The 15,611-nt window shown below is 42.1% G+C and overlaps 1 pseudogene; it reads right to left on the bottom strand.

Moving 5' to 3' along the window:
* Nucleotides 1-15,611, bottom strand: part of LOC141106664 (pancreatic lipase-related protein 2-like) — an 85,006-nt pseudogene that overhangs the window by 22,954 nt on the left and 46,441 nt on the right.

Here is a 15,611-nt window from a genome sequence, read left to right as displayed (position 1 = left end):
TCTCAGTGCAGGTCTCAGAGAGGACTGAAGGTATAGTGGGGTTGGAGATCTCAGCTGATGAGGAGCAAGGAGAGGTCCTGTTTGTTCTTTGGTGTGGGTCTTTTAGATACGTTTGCCAACGAACTGCATGGCAGGTCAACATATGTCTGGTCAAGCATGTAGTGCCCAAGCGGGAGATGTTTTGGCCACGTGAGATACGCTTGAGACATATGTTGCAAATAGCAGCATGCGATCTATTGTGTATATACACTACACAATACACTGTAAGTGCAGCTAACTGACTGACTGTCCTGCCTAATCTATCTAACTTAAATCAAATGACACTGTCTCTCTGTCTCTCTGTCTCTCAACGCCGAAACACACTACACAGGGCCACCGTGCAGGCGGCCTTATATAGTGTGGGGTGTGTACTAAACCCCCTGAGCCATAATTGGCCAAAGCCACCCTGGCTTTGGCCAATTACAGCTCTCTCTACAGACGGCGCTGTGATTGGCCAAGCATGCGGGTCATAGTGCATGCTTGGCCAATCATCAGCCAGCAATGCACTGCGATGCCGCAGTGAATTATGGGCCGTGACGCGCCACACAAATATGGCGCGAACGGCCCATATCGTTCACAATTCGAGTCGAACATGGGTTCGACTTGAACACGAAGCTCATCCCTAGATACTATCCAGCCACTGTGTAATATTTGTCGCCATTGTCTCTCAAATAATACTCTAATGTTTATTTTACGATAAAACCTCTTTCATCTCATCTCTACTTCCTTCCAAGTTGCTTACAAACTGACTTACAGTTCAGTTAGGTAAAAGTCTTATATGACTGACATAGATGGCATGGATAGGTTAGTTATTTAAAAAAATGATTTTCACTTTGGGATGGGAAAAATCCACTTTTGCTTTTAGGTCATTGCAGTCAACGGTATCCTGCCCCCTCCCAGAAACGTCTATATGAGATCTACACAATTTTCAGGCTAGACAATAATTCATGTAAAGGAGAGGGACTGTAATAGTGAACTATGAGGGCTGGTAAGAGCAGTGCTAATCCATCTGAAACTTACGTGCAAAGATTTTGTCATCTCCGGTGTTCAAGTAAAATTTCTGAGTAAACAACTTGATTCCAGAATAATTTGCTGCAAAATGTCCCATCATTGGGCACCCATTCTTGGGACACGGGAAGCCGACACCCTGCGGGGAGAGAGGAGAGATTGGTACAAATATTGCAACAAAAGTGGTTACTGTCATCACCAATCCTTCCATGTCTAATGGGATGTATTCATAGCCTAAATGTACATTTTTTCCCTCTACTTGTTTTTACATCTCACAAAAGGCCAAGGAAAATTCCAAGCTCTAGTTACTGACCAGCCTGCGACCAACCAAACTGACCTGTCTAACAGTATACGTTTTTATAAAAAAAAGGATTTAATGCAATGAACAAACTGGTTCCCTATATCATATTTTATGAAATTGCAAAAATCTTAGTAGTTTATGGAAATAATTTTCAATATTTATTGCTAACCTCACTGGTAATTTACTTTTCCTTACTCCCGCAATGGCCCTTTTAGGAATAAATCTGGATCTTTACTCTTTAGAGTATAGAACAGTAGTAGCAAATGTATTAATAGCAGCAAGGATGACTATAACAAAACTATGGAAATCCAAGGAAGCACCGAATTTATCTGATGTTATACGGTTGAATACACAAGCTCAATATGAGTTAATGTTAGCATATAAAAATTACAACCCGGTCAAGTTTGAGAAACTATGGCAAATATGGACTAGTCACCCTAGAGCTTCTACCTCACTCAAAAACATTTGCTACAGTTCTTAAACCATATTTCAGTATTATGCCAGGTGTAATATCAAGGTTTCACAGCTCTCTCTTTTCTAATTTCTTGAATTGTCCATGATAATGTTGTCATTATATTAGTTAGCCCCTGTTTACAGTTAGAACCCAATGGGGTAAACAGGGATGTTACTATACTGTTTAGGTCATTTATTTGATCATTTGTATGGCTATCGTCAATTACTTAGATTTTTTTTTTTGCAGCTGTAAAAAATATTTTAATCTACATTTATATATGTTTTCATACTCTTTTAAATTGATACATCTATAACCCTGAAGTGACCAAAGAATCTTGCCTGTACATGGTAGGCAAGCCTGTTCTGTAGCTAATTCCATTGTCTGTATGCAGCTGCATACGTCTACATTTTTTTCTTTTTTTTTTAATTTTTTATTTATTAATTTTTTCTGTATCAAAACATAGTACAAATATTGAGATTTCTTCTCGTCTCCACATTACATGATGCCAACAATAAAAACCCTTCATAGTGCATTCCCCAATAACCCCCCACATTCCCCTCCTCAGGGCCGTCTTTAATTTTGATTGGACCCTAGGCAAAACTTTTCTTGGGAGCCCCCCCATGTAGTTTCGCTCTTCGCCTGCTCTGAGACATACAAGTAATTTACATTATACTCCCATTACTTAGCAAATCTCATTGAGTACTTGTATTCTGATCATTTCTTCCATTTCTCTTCAAACTCCGCGAAGCCCTCCTCATCACTGAACCTAAGATACTCTAAGTTTTGCATATCATTTATTTTATTACACCATTCCTTCAGTGTTGGCCTTTCCAAATCTTGCCAATGTCTAGGTATTAGGCATTTAGCGGCATCTAGGAGCTGTGGGAGCAATGTTCTCCTATATTGCTTAGATGGCATTCTAATCCCGTGGAATAAGCACCCCCACGGGTCCTCCGGAACCTCAATGTCAGTAATCTCAGTTATTAATTGCCTGATCTCATCCCAATATATTTTAATTTTAGGGCATAACCACCATATGTGGGCCATAGTCCCAATTTCTTTACACCCCTGCCAACAAAGCTGTGATGTTTCCCTTTGGCAATTATGTGCCTTGTCGGGGGTGATATACATTTGGCCAGGCACTTGTAGTTTAACTCTATCATGTTGCTGTTTACTGACGTAGTGAACCCACTTCAACAGTTCTCGAATCTACCATTTTCACCTGTGTTCCCAGTTCTTTTCCCCATTTCTCGATATATGGCGGTATGTCTGGTCCTTTCGAATCATTCAATATTTTATAGATCCTAGAGATCACCCTCTTCTTGTTTTTATCTACACACATCATCTCCAGCGGGAGTAGGTTCTCTACTGATCTTATAGGTTGGGTTAGAGTCTCGAGAAAATGTTTCAGTTGGGTATACCGACAAACATCTTTTACCATCAGTTCTCTTTTGTTTATTAATTCCTGGTAAGTGCACATTTTATCTTGTACCATTATATCTTTTAGTTGTGTTTCCTCCTGTATAATCCAATTACCAAACATTTCCTCCATCCCGGGTGTGAAGTATTTTGTGCCTTTCAGTGGGATCGGGGGTGAATTGTATTCCCATTTCTCCCTTTTATATTAGTTATCCCATATTTTTAGTGCATTGTTTGTGATATCGTGCGGGTCTTTACTAAGTTCCCTATATTGTGCAGGAATCCAAATTAACTTCCCCAATGTGACTTTACTGACTGTGCTTTCCATTTTTACCCATCTCTTTTCCTTATTGTTTTTTGCCCATTCTATTATTTGTGCTAAATTTATAGCGTTGTAATCATTTCTTAAATCCGGTGCACCCCATCCTCCTTTTATTAACTGTGCCAAACTAATACGTGCTTTTTTCCCTCTCCAAATAAACCAAAGAAACATTGTTTGTAGTGTCTTAAAATATGCCTGTGGAAGTGGGATTGGAAGCATTTGCATCTTATATGTAATTTTAGGTACCATTTTAAAAATATTAATTCTTCCCCCCCAGGATAGCTGTCCTGTTGTAATTTCTATTCAATTCTACTTTAATATCGTTCAGTAATGGTATAAAATTTGCTTGGTACAATGTCTCCACAGATGTTGTTATCTTGACCCCAAGGTAGTTTAATTCTTTTTTCCTCCACACAAATGGGACGTTTTTTTGAAATATGAGCTCCTTAGTTTTTAATATATTGATGGTCAGAGTTTCTGATTTGGCCGGGTTTATCTTAAAGTTAGATATTTCTCCGTACACTTTTAAGGATTTTATTAAGTTTGGGAGGCTTATCCTGGGACTAGTTATAAAAAATAGGATATCGTCCGCATAGGCCACTACTTTGTGTTCATCCTCCCCTACCTTTATCCCCCCAATATCCGGATTTTGTCTTATCCTCTTTAAGAGGGGTTCTAATGCCATTACGAATAGTGGGCACCCCTGTCTAGTGCCATTGAACAGTTCGAATGGTCCCGAGGCCGTCCCGTTTACCTTTACCCTCGCTGTAGGTCAGGTGTACAATGCTTTTATCCCGTTCCTCATTTTTGTTCCTAATCTCAGTGCCTCCAAAGTACTCTGGATAAAGCCCCAGTCTACCCTCTGGAATGCTTTTTCAGCATCAATAGACAGGAGTAGTCCTGGGGCTCTGCTATCTTTAATTTTCTGTACTGCCAGGAGTGTTCTAATTCCATTATCCCTCCCCTCCCTTCCTGGGACAAATCCTACTTGATCTTCATGTATAATGTCATTCATTATTGTTTTCAATCTCCCTGCAATTACCTTCGTGAATAGTTTAGTGTCGGAATTTAGGAGCGAAATAGGTCTATAACTGGAGCAAAGTGTGCTATCTTTCCCCTCTTTCAATATAATAGTTATAGTGGCCTCCAGCGCCTCTTTTCTCATCTCCCATTTATCCCCGATCCCATTCAAATAAGCACACAGTTTAGGGATTAAAATATCTTTGAATTTTTTTCTAGTATAAGTTCGTCAGGCCGTCGGGTCCAGGACTCTTTCCAGCCGGTGATTCTTTTAGGGTTTTTGTTATCTCCTCTTCTGTTATGGGGGCCTCTAAGTAGCTAAGTTTATCTTCTGGGATTCTATTTAAGCAGGTATCTTTTAGAAAAGCTTTTATTTTCTCCTGTTTCCCTTCTACCTCTTCTATCGTATCATTCTTGTTGATTGAATAGAGTCCCCCATAGTAGTTTTGAAAGGTCTTAGCAATTTCTGCCGTTCTGTATACCAGCTCCCCTGTACTTGTTTGTATCTTCTCTATATAATTAACTGTTTTTTTTTTTTTTTACGTACCTTTGCCAGATGTTTCCCTGGTTTATTATCCCATTGGTACCTTTCTTTCTTAATTAAGTTATAGGCTGTTTGTATATCCTGCTCTATTAGTTCTCTCATAGCCTCCCTTTTTCGACTAAGTTTTAATAGAAGTTCCCTATCTCTTGTTATCTTATGTTGCTGTTCTAATTCATAAACTTCTTTAGATAAAATTATTTTATTCTCCTTTTTCCTATTTTTCCTTTCTGAGCCGGCCATTATCAAGATCCCTCTAATATAGGGCTTATGGGCTTCCCATACAGTGGCTTCTGATATACCCTCCGTATTGTTGATCCTAAAAAACTGCTCTAATTCTATCTTTATTCACTCTTCTATACCTTTATCCTGTAGTAGTTCTTCATTCAATCTCCAGCTATAGCTCCTTAAATGAGCCTTTCCTATCTGTAGCTGTAATGTCACCGAAACATGGTCTGAAAAGGTAATTATTCAGATTTTAGTGTTGACCGCAGCCTCCAGCAGCCTATGCTCAATCAAAAGAAAATCTATTCTGGAATACGTCCCATGTACAGGGGAGTGGAACGTATAGTCCCTTGCCCTGATGTGTTGTGACCTCCACACATCCACCAGTTGCCACTGGTGCATTTTCTTTTTTAACTTATTCCTTGCTGCCATACCAGTCTCCTGTACATGGGACGTAGTATCCTTCTTTGGTTCCAGATAGAGATTGAAGTCCCCTGCTATAATTGGCCCTCCTTTCTTAAAATCCATAAACTCCACTATAGCCCCCGTTAAATATCTGATGGGGTTTTTGTTAGGGCCATATATGTTTGCCAGGGAATATTCGGCTCCATTCAATTTTCCACTCAGGAATAAGTAACGCCCATCTGGGTCCGTCTTTCTCTCCTCTATGTCGAACCTCACTCCCCTGGCAAACCCTATGGCTACTTCCTTTGCTCGACTCATAGGGGAGTCCCCATAGTACCATAACAGGAAATCTTTTGAAAATATTCTGCGGTTCAAACCAGAAAAGAAATGTGTCTTCTGCAGCAGTACTACATCTGCTTTAAGATGTTTTAGTTCACTTATTATGTTGGCCCTTTTTATAGGAGCATTTAGACAGCACACATTATATGATATTATATTTAAGCTAGACGACATTACCTATTTATGGGAGTATCCTATCGGACACCGCCAGTAAAAGTGTTATAGAAAGACCAGGAACCATGAAGTGAGGGTCAGTGCTAATTCTTTCCAAGCAGGTGCCCCCTCCTATCCCAACCCTATCCTCCCCCCCTACACCCAACCCTCCCCCCCATCCACCTCTCCGCTCCCCGCCCTCTCCCCATGCGGGGGCAAAAGGCCTCCCTGAGGCCCCATAAACCGTGGCCCACCAAGCTCCTCTCAGCCCTACGGTTCGTCCCCCTAGAGGTTGAACTCTGAGTGTACTGTCGGACAAAACCAATGCCCCCCCCCCTAGGTTTGGGGGCTCCAGTACCCACCACACTCTCTCCCCCTCCTCCCCGTTCCACGTTCAATCCCAGTCCCCTTTCATCTTCTTCAATATTTATTGTTTTCTACTTTGTCTTCTTCTCATTCTTATTTCTTCTTTCCTTCAGAAAATTTTCTCTGGGCTAGTTGCCACACCTGTTGTTCATCGGTATTATCTGTGCTTTCCTGTTTTTCCCACCAGCCAGGTATTTCCACTAAGACCCCTTTCACACTAGGGCGGTTTGCAGGCGTTATTGCGCTAAAAATAGCGCCTGCAAACCGACCCAAAACAGCCGCTGCTGTTTGTTCAGTGTGAAAGCCCGAGGGCTTTCACACTGAAGCGGTGCGCTGGCAGAAGAAGAAAAAAACTCCTGCCAGCCGCATCTTTGGAGCGGTGAAGGAGCGGTGTATTCACCGCTCCTAAACTGCTCCTGCCCATTGAAATCAATGGGACAGCGCGGCTATACCGCGGCTATAGCCGCGCTATACGAGCGGTTTTAACCCTTTTTTGGCCACCAGCGGGGGGTTAAAACCGCACAGCTAGCGGCCGAATATTGCGGTAAAGCAGCGCTAAAAATAGCGCTGTTTTACCACCGACGCCCCCTACCACCCCGGTGTGAAAGCAGCCTAATGGAACCCCCAGTCTGTTGCAAAATTTAACTGTATCTTCCGGGAATCTTAGAGTTGCTGATCGGCCCTCTTTGCGTCCGATTAGGCAGGCTGGGAAGCCCCAAAAGTATTGAATGATTTGTATCTTGAGCTGTTCTAATAGAGGTTTGAGGATTCTTCTCCTACCCAGGGTCTCTGGTGCAAGGTCTGGAAATGTCTGCAAAGTAATCTCACCAAATTTGGGGGTTGATTGGTTTTCATTGATGACCTTATCTGTTCTTTATCCTGAAAGTTATGGAATCTTGCGATCACATCTCTTGGGACGTCTGCGGCCATTTCTGCGGACTTTCTAATTCTATGAATTCTTTCAAACTTTATTTTATTATTTACTCTGGGAGCCTCCAACATATGACCGAATATTTTGTCCATTTTTTCCTGCAGGTCTTCCTCTTCTCCTGATGTCTCTGGTAAGCCTCTGATCCTAAGGTTTTTCCTGATTTTCTTGATCTTCTGTTTTATACATCATATGTCTCTGCTCTCTCTGCATCCCTTCCATCTTTGCCTTAAGCATTTTTATTTCACCCGCCTGAATGTCCAGCCTTTCCTCTGTCTCCTCAACCCTTTTTATAATATGGTTTATATCCTCTTGCATGGTTGCTATTTCTCCCTTTATAGACATTTCCAACCTCGCAAACATTTCCACCATTTCTCCCTTCATTGGTAATTGCTTTTTTTGTCTGGTTTCCATTATGGTTTCCTCCTCTAACTCCTCGCTTCTCGATATCGGGGCTTCTATATCCTCTGTTTTCTCTGTCCGTTCTTTTGTATTCCCTCCTGGGTTTTACTTTTGGTCCCCGTTTGTCTCCCCGGACTTTCTTTATTTCAGTCCTGTACCATGTATTTTTTGATGGTACCCGGGCTAGCACTAAGTCTAGGTGGATTTGCTCCTGCTCCCTTCGTCGTTTTACCCCTCATATTTTTTTATTTATTTATTTAACAAAATATTACTTATCCAGGGTGGAAGTGTACCTTCCTGTGGTTCTATGCCCGGCTATAATCCCTTTAGGGGCTAAGTTTACACAGTCCTATTCAGCAGGGAGAAACATGGGATTTTTTTTCCCTTTTTTGCCTTTGTAATAGCTTTATTTCGTGCTTCTTTAGCAGGTTTTTAGCAGGTTTTTAGCAGGTTTAGCAGGTTTAGCAGGTTAGCAGGTTTAGCAGGTTTAGCATGTTAGCAAGTCAGCTAGCAGGTTTAGCAGGTCAGCACGTTAGCAAAACAAGGGGTTCTTGTGCAACCCCTTAAATATTCACCGTCTGCACAGTCACAGAGGGGGAAAAAAAAAATTATTTTTCTTTTACTCTTTACGTATTTACTCTCGGAAATTATTTTCACAGTTTTCACCGTTATTTCCAGTACAGCCTTAGTCCATCAGGGTGTCTCTCGCTGTGTCTCTCAGTTCTTTGCTCTGTGCAGGCTATCTTCCACCCCTATGAGCTTCTTCTGTCTGTCCACTATATGCATATGCCCTGGTCATATTCCTTTCAACGTATCGTATGTATCGTACATTTATATCAGTCCAGCATTCCGACCATCTCTGTCTCTGTACAATCTGTACACAATCTGTACAATCTGTATCTTGTTTATGTGCAGTCTGTCGGTGATGGTACATATTAGAGCATAACAAAAGGACTCACCGCCCTGCAACCACCGTCTCTGCAGATTACCTGAGAGCTAAGAGGTCAGGCTCAGCTCCGCTCATAGGTGTACACACTCCTGCAGGTGCCCCGCAAATTCTTTGATTTGTTCAGATCTCCTCCAGCTCTCCCACCAGCGTCTCTCGTGTGCCTCGTATACTTCCAGGTTCTCCTGCTCCTTCTAGTGGAGTCTTACTACAATGCTGGCACTGTACACACTGCTGCTGCTTCTCCTCTCTCTCTCCAACAGCTGATCGAGGTTACTGAGTACGGATCTCGTACACGGTGTGGGACAGCAGAGACTCCTTCACCAGCGTCAGGTTCCTCGGTCTTCAGTTCTATCATCTGCGCTGTTTGCGCTGGGTCTTACAGGGGACATACGTGGGGTTAGGGGGGGGGGTCCGTGATGGTCCTTAGACCATCATCATACAGGATGGAGCATGGCGTGCCTCACGGGCTCAGCGTCGGCTCCGGACCAAAGCCCACATCAGGCCCCTCCCTCTGGACCCTTCACTAATGATCCATTACTTTGATTGAGATTAGTATGTAAATGTTTTACTGCTATACCTGATTGTTATATACCAGAACCAGCTGCCTTTAATTTTTCTGTTATTTGTATAAACATTTCAAAAAAAATTCTTTAATGATAAAATAAATAAATAAATACTAAATAAAAACAGGGGTTTAGTCTGCACACATTTGCAAATAAATGCGTAAGCTACAGGCCCCGGCAAGGCTCCCTGTTACCTGTAGTCCTACCTTTAACTTACAGTATCTCACGAAAGTGAGTACACACCTCACATTTTTGTAAATGTTTTATTATATCTTTTCATGTGACAACACTGAAGAAATGACACTTTGCTACAATGTAAAGTAGTGAGTGTACAGCTTGTATAACAGTGAAAATTTACTGTCCCCTTAAAATAACTCAACATACAACCATTTTTGTTTAAACCGCTGGCAACAAAAGTGAGTACACCTCTAAGTGAAAACGTCCAAATTGGGCCCAAAGTGTCAATATTTTGTGTGGCCACCATTATTTTCCAGCACTGCCTTAACCCTCTTGGGCATGGAGTTCACCAGAGCTTCACAGGTTGCCACTGGAATCCTCTTCCACTCCTCCACGATGACATCACGGAGCTGGTGGATGTAAGAGACCTTGCGATCCTCCACCCTCCATTTGAGGATGCCCCACAAATGCTCAATAGGGTTTAGGTCTGGAGACATGCCTGGCCAGTCCATCACTTTTACCCTCAGCTTCTTTAGCAAGGCAATGGTCATCTTGGAGGTATGTTTGGGGTCATTATCATGTTGGAATACTGCCCTGCGGCCCAATCTCTGAAGGGAGGGGATCATGCTTCATTAACTTCAGTATGTCACAGTATATGTTGGCATTCATGGTTTCCTCAACGAACTGTAGCTCCCCAGTGCCAGCAGCACTCAAGCAGCCCCAGACCATGACACTCCTACCACCATGCTTGACTGTAGGCAAGACACAATTGTTTATGTACTCCTAACCTGGTTGTCACCACACACGCTTGACACCATCTGAACCAAAAGAGTTTATTTTGGTCTCAGCAGACCAAAGGACATGGTACCAGTAATCCATGTCATTAGTCTGCTGGTCTTCAGCAAACTGTTTGCGGGCTCTCTTGTTCATCTTTAGAAGAGGCTTCCTTCTTGGACGACAGCCATGCAGACCAATTTGATGCAGTGTGCGGCGTATGGTCTGAGCACTGACAGGCTGGCCCCCCCACCCCCTTCAACCTCTGCAGCAATGCTGGCAGCACTCATATGTCTATTTCCCAAAGACAACCTCTTAATATGACGCTAAGCACGTGCACTCAACTTCTTTGGTCGACCATGGCGAGGCCTGTTCTGAGTGGAACCTGTCCTGCTAAACCACTGTATGGTCTTGGCCACCATGCTGCAGCTCAGTTTCAGCATCTTGGCAATCTTCTTATAGCCTAGGCCATTTTTTATATAGAGCAACAATTCTTTTTTTTCAGATCCTCAGAGATTTCTTTGCCATGAGGTGCCATGTTGAACTTCCAGTGACCAGTATGAGAGAGTGAGAGCGATAACACCAAATTTAACACACCTGCTCCCCATTCACACCTGAGACCTTGTAACACCGGGGAGGGAAATTTTCTAATTGGGCCCAATTTGGATATTTTCAAATAGGGGTGTACTCACTTTTGTTGCCAGTGGTTTAGACATTAATGGCTGTGTGTTGAGTTATTTTGAGAGGACAGCAAATTTACACTGTTATACAAGCTGTACACTCACTACTCTACATTATAGCAAAGTGTCATTTCTTCAGTGTTGTCACATAAAAAGATATAATAAAATATTTACAAAAATGTGAGGGGTGTACTCACTTTTGTGATATACTGCATAAGAGGCTCCACAGTGGAAGCACATGCATTCTGATGGGATAGACGTGGATGTGGGGGAAAGAGCTAATAAAAGTCCTGGGTGACTTAACTTCAATGTTAAAATGCATATTAAAGCAAAGGAAAGGGCCTTTAAAAAATGCAAGGCTGAGGGATCATCATCAGCTTTCCAATTTTACAAAGAATGCAACAAGAAATGTAAGGGTGCACTCAGGGCGGCTAAGATAAAACAGGAAAGGCACATAGCGGAGGAGAGTAAAAAAAATCCCAATAAATTCTTTAAGTATATAAATAGTAAAAAAGGCAGGTCAGATCATATTGGTCCCATAAAGAATGATGAAGGGAATCTGGTTATTAAGGACGGAGAGATGGCGAAGGTATTGCATTTATTCTTCTCCTCAGTCTTCATGAGGGAAACAGGGGGCTTCAGTAACCAAAATTGCAATGTTTATCCTCATGACACATTACAGGAAGCACTCTCATGGCTAACAGAGGATAGAATTAGAAATAGATATGAAAAACCTAACATTAATAGTTCTCTGGGACCAGATGGCTTGCACCCGAGGGTCCTTAAGGAACTCAGTCAAGTAATTGCCAGACCATTGTTCCTAATTTTCAGAAACAGTCTACTGACTGGAATTGTACCAGCTGATTGGAGAAAAGCCAATGTATCACCAATATTTTAAAAAGGGCCAAGATATATCCCTGGGAATTACAGACCAGTTAGCCTAACGTCAAAAGTATGTAAGCTCTTGGAGGGGATGATAAGGGACTATATACAAGATTTTAGTAGTCAAAACTGTATCATTAGCAATAATCAGCATGGATTCATGAAGAATTGTTCTTGCCAAACCAATCTATTAACCTTCTATGAGCAGGTGAGCTGCCATCTAGATAAAGGAAGCCCTGTAAACGTGTATCTGGATTTTGCAAAGGCATTTGATACAGTTCCCCATAAACGCTTACTGTACAAACTAAAGTCTGTAGGCATGGACCATAGGGTGAGTACATGGATTGAAAACTGGCTACAGGGGCGAGTTCAGAGGGTGGTGATAAATGAGAAGTACTCAGAATAGTCCCTTGTGGAAAGTGGGGTCCCCCAGGGTTCTGTCCTGAGACCAATCTTATTTAATTTATTCATAAACGATCTGAAGGATGGGATACACAGCTCAATCTCAGTATTTGTTGACAATACAAAGCTAAGCAGGGCAATAATTTCTCTGCAGGATGTGGAAACCTTACAAGAAGATCTGAACAAATTAATTTGGTCGGCAACTACATGGCAAATGAGGTTTAATGTAGAAAAATGTAAAATAATGCATTTGGGTGGCAAAAATTTGAATGCAATCTATACACTGGGGGGAGAACCTCTGGGGGAATCTAGGATGGAGAAGGACCTGGGGGTCCTAGTAGATGATAGGCTCAGCGGTGGCATGCAATGACAAGCTGCTGCAAGTGAAGCAAACAGAATATTGGCATGCATTAAAAGGGGGATCAACTCCAGAGATAAAACAATAATTCTCCCACTCTACAAGATTCTGGTCCGGCCGCACCTGGAGTATGCCATCCAGTTCTGGGCACCAGTCCTCAGGAAGGATGTGGTGGAACTGGAGAGAGTCCAGAAAAGGGCAACAAAGCTAATAAAGGGACTGGAGGACCTTAGTTATGAGGAAAGGTTACGAGCACTGAACTTATTCTCTCTGGTGAAGAGACGCTTGAGAGGGGATATGATTTCAATGTACATATACCGTATTGGTGTCCCCACAATAGGGATAAAACTTTTCCTTGAAAGGGAATTTAAAAAGACACACGGCTATTCACTAAAATTAGAAGAGAAGCGGTTTAAACTTAAACTGTGTAGCGGGTTCTTTAATGTAATGCCCCGTACACACGGTCGGACATTGATTGGACATTCCGACAACAAAATCCTAGGATTTTTTCCGATGGATGTTGGCTCAAACTTGTCTTGCATACACACGGTCACACAAAGTTGTCGGAAAATCCGATCATTTTGAACGCCGTGACGTAAAACACGTACGTCGGGACTATAAACGGGGCAGTAGCCAATAGCTTTCATCTCTTTATTTATTCTGAGCATGTGTGGCACTTTGTGCGTCGGATTTGTGTACACACGATCGGAAATTCCGACAACGGATTTTGTTGTCGGAAAATTTTATAGCCTGCTCTCAAACTTTGTGTGTCTGAAAATCCGATGGAAAATGTGTGATGGAGCCCACACATGGTCGCAATTTCCGACAACAAGGTCCTATCACACATTTTCCGTCGGAAAATCCGACCGTGTGTACGGGGCATAAGAGTGGTAAGGATGTGGAATTCTCTTACACAGGCAGTGGTATCAGCAGGGAGCATCGATAATTTCAAAAAACTATTAGAACGACCACAACATACAGGGTTATACAATGTAATACTGACATAAAAGCACACATACAGGTTGGACTTGATGGACTTTTTTCAACCTCACCTACTATGTAACTATGTAACCGTGTAAGAGCAGATAGGCTGGAGGGAGCTCACCCCTCCTCAAATGCACAGGGACACACTGAACACCCAGCACATACAGTGGGGGGAAAAAGTATTTGCTCCCCTGCTGATTTTGTACATTTGGCCACTGACAAAGAAATGATCAGTCTATAATTATAATGGTAGGTTTATTTTAACAGTGAGAGACAGAATAACAACAAAAATATCCAGAAAAAGACATTTTCAAAAAAGGTATAAATTGATTTCCATTTTAATGAGTGAAATAAGTATTTGATCCCCTATCAATCAGCAAGATTTCTGGCTCCCAGGTGTCTTCTATACAGGTAACGAGCTGATATTAGGAGCACCCTCTTAAAGGGAGTGCTCCTAATCTCAGCTTGTTACCTGTATAAAAGACACCTGTCCACAGAAGCAATAAATCAATCAGATTCCAATGTCTGCACCATGGCCAAGACCAAAGAGCTGCCCAAGGATGTCAGGGACAAGATTGTAGACCTACACAAGGCTGTAAGGGGCTACAAGACCTTCGCCTAGCAGCTTGGAGAGATGGTGACAACAGTTGGTGCGATTATTCGCAAATGGAATAAACACAAAATAACTATCAATCTCCCTCGATCTGGGGCTCCATGCAAGATCTCACCTTGTGGAGTTTCAATGATCATGAGAACAGAGAAGAATCAGCCCATAACTACACGGGAGGATCTTGTGAATGATCTCAAGGCAGCTGGGACCATAGTCATCAAGAAAACAACTGGTAACATACTACGCCATAAAAAACTGAAATCCTGCAGTGCCCCCAAGGTCCCCCTGCTCAAGAAAGCACATATACAGGTCCGTCTGAAGTCTGCTAATGAACATCTGAATGATTCAAAGGAGAACTGGGTGAAAGTGTTGTGGTCAGAAGATGAGACCATAATCAAGCTCTTTGGCCTCAACTCATCATGTTTGGAGAAGGAGGAATGCTGCCTATGAACCCAAGAACACCATCCCCACCGTGAAACATGGAGGTGGAAATATTATGCTTTGGGGGTGTTTTTATGCTAAGGGGACAACTTCACAGCATCAAAGGGACGATGGACTGGGCCATGCACCGTCAAACCTTGGGTGAGAACCGCCTTGCCTCAGCCAGGACATTGAATATGGGTCGTGCATGGGTTTTCCAGCATGACAATGACCCAAAACACACGGCCAAGGCAACAAAGGAGTGGCTAAATAAGAAGTACATTAAGGTCCTGGAGTGGCCTACCCAGTCTCCAGACCTTAATTCCATAAAAAATATGTGGAGGGAGCTGAAGGTTCAAGTTACCAAACATCAGCCTCGAAACTTAATGACTTGGAGAGGATCTGCAAAGAGGAGTGGGACAAAATCCCTCCTGAGATGTGTGCAAACCTGGTGGCCAACTACAAGAAACGTCTAACCTCTGTGATTGCCAACAAGGGTTTGCCACCAAGTACTAAGTCATGTTTTGTGAAGGAGTCAAATACTTATTTTACTCATTAAAATGCAAATCAATTTATAAATTGCGTTTTTCTGGATATTTTGGTTGTTTTTCTGTCTCTCACTGTTAAAATAAAACTATTTAAAATTATAGACTGATCATTTCAAGCTGCTTAGATACTGTCCAGCTACTGTGTAATATTTGTGGCTATTGTCTCTCAAACAATACACTCTAATGTTTATTTTAAGATAAAGCCTATCTCATCTCTCCTTCCTTCCAAGTTGCTTACATACTGACAGTTAATTTAGGTAAAAGTCTTATAAGACTTGCATAGATGACATGGAGAGGGTAGTCATTAAAAAAATATATTTTCACTTTAGGATGAGAAAAATC

The sequence above is a fragment of the Aquarana catesbeiana genome, linkage group LG08 (genome assembly GCF_042186555.1).
Source record: "Aquarana catesbeiana isolate 2022-GZ linkage group LG08, ASM4218655v1, whole genome shotgun sequence".
NCBI lineage: Eukaryota > Metazoa > Chordata > Amphibia > Anura > Ranidae > Aquarana > Aquarana catesbeiana.
The sequence above is the reverse complement of the archived record's forward strand: the minus strand, read 5'-3'. Positions and strand labels throughout refer to the sequence as shown.